This window comes from Mytilus galloprovincialis, chromosome 3 (genome assembly GCF_965363235.1).
Source record: "Mytilus galloprovincialis chromosome 3, xbMytGall1.hap1.1, whole genome shotgun sequence".
Taxonomy (NCBI): domain Eukaryota; kingdom Metazoa; phylum Mollusca; class Bivalvia; order Mytilida; family Mytilidae; genus Mytilus; species Mytilus galloprovincialis.
The window spans coordinates 21917472-21924054 of record NC_134840.1 but is presented as its reverse complement, the minus strand read 5'-3'; positions in this window follow the sequence as shown (position 1 = coordinate 21924054).

Below are 6583 nucleotides of genomic sequence, written 5' to 3'. Positions count from 1 at the left end.
TTAAATGAAGCTGTTTCAGCACTTAAATATAATAATTCATACTAGTATTCCGTTTATCTCAATTTAGACATTTCTTTCCAAATTTACCTTTATCAATGATTCAATTTTCAATTTAACATAATTCCTACATAAATTTTTTAACTCACCTTAACTTACCTTCTATCTTTTTTTTTCTTCACCTAATTGCTTATATATCTACTTTAATTTTAACTTTAACTTTTGTTTTTCTATTGAAAATATTACTTATATTATTGTTTAACTTACTTGCTATTTATAACTACAATATTTTTACCATAGAACATATATACTATTTATACACATAGCGTGAAACAACTGTTAAATTCAAAATCCACTGTTTATAATAAAAGTCCGAAATAATGGTCTGTCATGGGCCATCTTTCTCCTTTCTCCGTACTCATTTGTCCGTTCTCCTTACTATGCACTCCTTTCACTGTTCTCCTTTCTTCAACTTTGGATCCCGGTGCTGATAAGTTAACAGCGGGTTAAATCCTTGGAGTTTATTCACGTTTATGCTCCTTGTTCTTCTTGGTTTTCTGTCACTTCTTAGCTTCATCCACCGGAAATCGTTTTCTTTTCCTCCACCACTTTTTGTACTTTGTTTTTGTCGGACTTATATCATACCGCTAGGATTTCTGAAATTGTCCGGTTACCTTTATTAGAAAAACAAAAAGTTCTGTTCAGTTGGAATTTACAGATCTGTTTTGTTTATTATAATATGAATACTAAACATCAACGGCTTACAATTACGTTCTGTATGACAAAGGGGAACAACTTCAGTGTACATAACTACTGTTTCAAATGAACAATCCAAATAATATGGCAACGTACAATGCTCTTGATATGCTTGATTAAGAAGATTCAAATAAACTAGACCATACAGCTGCAAATTATAAAGATCAAATTGACTCGTCTGTCTATCAAACTATTCCGGAGCACCTAAGATCACCCCTAGTTTTAGGTGGAGTTCGTGTTGCTTATTCTTTTCTTTGTCACTCAGTGTGTCATGTGTACTATTGTTTGTCTGTTTGTCTTTTTCATTTTTAGCCATGGCGTTGTCACTTTAATTTCGATTTATGAGTTTGACAGTCCCTCTGGTATCTTTCGTCCCTCTTTTACAATCTTCTATAACCAATACATAATTTTTGGATTTATATGACTGTAAAAAAATAATTGGTTAAGAAACAATCATATTGTGGTGCACTTGTTTTTCGCTATGACTCTTTGAAAATACCCAATTTTGATAATTTTCCCATTTTCATCAATTTTTACCTAGTTTTGGGTTATTATCGTGAAAAAAATCACAGTTCCACAGTTTTTTTCATACATTCAATAAAGATGAAGTGGACCAATCTGAATAAATTTAACTTAAAACCAGATGCTCCGCAGGGCGCAGCTTTATACGACCGCAGAGGTAGAACCCAGCTCTAAATTTGGATTGTGATTAAATAGTTGACACAGCATAGGTTTCTGACACAAAATGAATGTGACGCTAATGAACTTAACATTTTTGTCTTTGAGCAATACACTATGCTGTTGAATATTAATCCTCTCAAAAAAATGTTTGAAGAAATTTTCTTTTTATTTATGAAATCTGAGATGAGAAAAATTGAACACCCCCTTTTTTTCTCACATCCCCCTTTCCCTTATTCCAAAACTGATCTCAATTAAAATTTCTAATGGAGTTTGCAACAATAACTACTCATTTAAATACATCATAAAATATTAAAATGTAAAAAAAGTGCTTGTAATCACTGAATGGTAAAGATTGTTTTAATTTATTAGTTGGTAGTAAAAGTGAATATACATTGTATATAATTGTATAAAACAATGATTTAAGTTGATAATCAATTACTATTCTGGACAAAAGAAAGATAACTCCAATTTTCAAAGAATATTTCATAAAAACTGTGCCATTGAAAATTTCTTGCTATTGCGCAATACTGTGCAATTGAAGATTTCTTGCTATTGCACAATACTGTGTAATTGAAGATTTCTTGTTATTGCACAATACTGTGCAATTGCAAATTTCTTGCTATTGCACAATACTGTGCAATTGAAAATTTCTTGCTATTGCACAATACTTAATATAATAATGTTGGACCCCGATTTTGGACCAACTTGAAAACTGGGCTCATAATCAAAAATTAAAGTACATGTTTAGATTCAGCATATCAAAGAACCCCAAGAATTCAATTTTTGTTAAAATCAAGCTAAGTATAATTTTGGACCCTTTGGACCTTAATGTAGACCAATTTGAAAACAGGACCAAAAATTAAGAATCTGAATACACGGTTCATTTTTCATTTTTTGTTGAAACCAAACAAAGTTTAATTTTTGACTCTTTTGGCCCCTAATTCATTGGGACCAAAACTCCCAAAATCAATCCAAACCTTTCTTTTTTGGTCATAAACCTTGTGTTAAAATTTCATAGATTTCTATAAACTAATACTAAAGTTATTGTGCAAAAACCAAGAAAGATGCTTATTTGGGACCTGTTTTTGCACCTAATTCCTAAACTACTGGGATTATAACTCCAAAAATCAATTCCAACCTTCCTTTTGTGGTCATAGACCTTATGTTAAAATTTCATAGATTTCTGTTCACTTATACTTAAGTCATTGTGCGAAAACCAAGAAAAATGCTTATTTGGGCCCATTTTGGCCCCTAATTCTTAAACTGTTGGGACCAAAACACCAAAAATCAATCCCAAACCTTCCTTTTATGGTCATAGACCTTGTGTTTAAATTTCATAGATTTCTATTTACTTTTACTAAAGTTAGAGTGCAAAAACCAAATGTCTTCTGACGACGACTACTACGGACAACGACGCCAACGTGATACCAATATACGACCAAAAAATTTTCAATTTTTGCGGTTCTATAAAAACTATAGGTAGGTGTTAATATTAGAAAGTTTTATCATATTTTGATGATTTTTTGTGTCAAATTTACCATGCTGTCAATTTTGTAACTCAGTTTTAAGAACAATATGCCTATTATTTCGATTTTTTAGTTATAAATGATTTAAAAAATACATATATAAAAATTTGAAAAGACAAGAATGATATGGGATGTACATGATTCTTGTAAAATTATTTTTTGTATCTCTCACCAATTTTCTCAAAATTTTAGCTAAAAAGACTGACTTGATTGATCGTAAAATTTGAAAACTGGATTACTCAAGAACTATTCATTGTAAATACACAATTTTTCTACCGAGTTATGTTTGATTATAATATTTTGGAATTCATTTATATTTTTCAATTGTATCACATGTTTTGGAAATAATTCCAGAAAGAAATTACAACGAGACTGGAATGTCAGAAAAAACACATCCTTAAACCTTCGGATGAGACAAAACCTTTTAGATTTTGAGTAGTCATGGTAAAGGCATCCCTTCGAAAGTGGAACAGAAACCTTATGAATTAACCATTTATATGGAATATCAAATTAATTATAGATGAACATGGATATGTTACAATTGTCATAGTAACAATCCAAATATTCATTCTTCAATTGTGCCGTCATTGTAATAGGTATTTTCATACAGCAGAATCTGGTTACTATTCCATAGTACCTTAGATTTTGTTTGATTTTTGGAGTTTTACGCCTCTTTAAACTATTTCATGGCACCCAGTTTTTATTGGAGGAAGCCGGAGTGCACAGAGAAAACCAAAGACCTTCAATAGGAAAACTTACAATCCTAGTCAATTAAGATTGGAGTCCAGTGCACCTGCACAGGCGGCGTTCGAATTCACAATCTCAGTTTTGACTGGCAGTACCGTAGCAACTACTTAGACCACTAGCTTCCAAGGTCCTAGTACGATAGATTATTCACAAAACAGAAAATAACAAAAATAGCAACTCTAAGGGAAATTCAAATCAGAATGTCCTTTATAAAATGGTAAAATCTAAACATCAAACACATCAAACAAATGGATAACAACTGTTATATTCCTGACTTGGTAGAAGTAGTGGATTAAGTTTCTGGTGTGGTTCCTGTTGCTCAGTTTCTATGTAGTGTTTTCAGACTTAAATTTTCCATTTGACTTTTCCTTTTGGTGTCTTGTCTAATTCAATAAACACTTATTATCAATCCATGAATAAGATAAGTCTTGGTATAACAATTCATAAACAGGAATTATTGTGATGTAAGGGTTCAAATCACAAACATGCACCATAAAATAAGACATGTAAGCAATGAGAGTGTAATTTATTTGCATATTGCACATGGTGACAAAACTGATATGGTAAATATGATATAAACAACATAATTGACTAGACATACCTAAAATTAAAATCAAATTTGAAAAACACTGTACAATAAAACTGTACATGGTTTAAGAACAGACATGAAAGGGAAATAATACGATCTAACTTCCATGGCAACTACTGGGTTCACATTTACTGGGTTAAATATTGCAGAAAAGCAAATTATGTTTCAGTAAAAATAAAAAGAACACTACTCATTGGTAAGTTTATATATCTAGGGACACACTTATTTTTTTTTTCAATCTTTCAATTATCTTGTGTGCAACATCTGTTTTTGTTCAGAAAAAATAATGCAGCAATTGAAATAAAAAAGTATTTGATTTAAAATCAGATCAAATATAATCAAAACGTTGTTTTAATTCACACAAAAACAAGACAATTCCTTTTTTCTGTAAATAGCGAAGATAAGTAGGCAATAAGTTAAGCCTCTTTTATCTGTATAAGAAGATAATAAAGAAGGTAAGTGATAGGGGAAAATAAAAGACTAAAAGCCTACATAGCTAAATATCTCTGTTAAAAAAACAAACTGAAAAAGATCACTTCTGTTTTTTGTTTCTGTGGCCTAAAATTAATTTTTTAATTCAAATTAAATCAGTTATATATCGATTGAAGAATAAAATACATTTCTACAAAGATTACAAAAGGAGACAGATTTTCAAAATTAAATACTATCAGATCTGGATTTCTTCATAATTAAACTTAAAGGGCAAATCAGAATTTCCTTATTTAAACTGAAAGTGTTAAACAAATTCAATTTTATAAAAAATCAAGGCCCTGAGATTTTAAAAATAGCACTGAACATTATGCAGGAACAAATTGTGTCATTTTTCAAAATATTTTTTGAATTTGAAGATCTAAAATTTGACAGTATATTTGCACCTCAATATGTTTTAACAGAATTCTTAAAATAAAGCACTATACTATTCAAAATTTCTTCTTTAATTAACAAGACAAGTATTTTCTTTTTTTCTTTTGTCTAAAACATATTTTGTTTTCGTATAACAATTAAACCAATGATAAAATGAACAGCTAAGCTTTAAATTAAAACCTTTTCTACATGTTTTCCTATTTCTATTGCTAAATCCTGATAAGAAAAATACATAGTCTTGAATAATTCAAAATCCAACCTATAAACTGACAAACATGTAAACTCAAAAGACATTGGACTGAATTAACTGACAAATACGTAAACTCAAAAGACATTGGACTGAATAAACTGTTAATACCCCCACCTGGTATTATTCACATAGGAGTACATAGTACACAAACAGATATTTACCTCAGACTTAGTATATCATTCAAATATACATTTTCAACCTTTGACTTGATTGGATTATACACAAACAAATTATTGACCTTTCTCTTAAGTTGATAATATATGAACATAGAATTTACCTTAAGACTTGAGTACGTAGTAAACAAACTGATTGTTTAGCAATAGTCTAAGACTTCAGTTCAAGGTGGATGAAGAGTGTTTATCTAGAGTTAGACTCGTAACTGATGTCAATACCAATCCTTACCCCTTTATAAAGTTTTTAAGGGTAATCTTTAGAAATAAATAAAATCTGTTCACAGTATTGAGTAGCCAAGGTCAAATTAAATTGCATAGCATAGGTCAAACTAAATCTTTAGAACAACGTACTTAACTCCTGAACAGAAATATGTCAGTAGGGGATTATTCAATGTAAAATATAATTGCACAATATACCTTGCAAAGATAACGTTAGATATATATACCTTGTACATAAAATACACTGCTTTATAATACACAAAACTAGTCTAATACTATCATTTTCAAAATACACATATAAAATAAGATGACTTAAACTGAGTATTAAAAACTAGGTAATAATAAAAATACATAATCAAGTATGGCAGTAAATAAATATAAAGCTTCCTGCACCAGATAACATGACTGATTACACATGTACTTATAGGTCACATGACAGATTGCACATGTACTTAATGCTACGATATGCTATGCCAAAAAATAAGCATTGTTTTGGAGGGATGAGCAAAATACAGATTTGTTTAATACATGTACACTATTACTGAATGAGGATAAACAGCGCTGTTTTATTTTCCCCCTTAAAATCAAGAATGGTTTATCATTGCAAACTTAAGCTTACTAAATTTACAATGCCGTCATATTGAAGAAAATGTAATCAACATTACATTGGTGGCCAAATCAGTGAGAAATATACAATTATTTTACCAGAGGTCTATGCAATGTTAAAGTAAATCTAGCAAACTTTTTAAAATGAAGAAAAACTGCTCATATAATTCTTAAA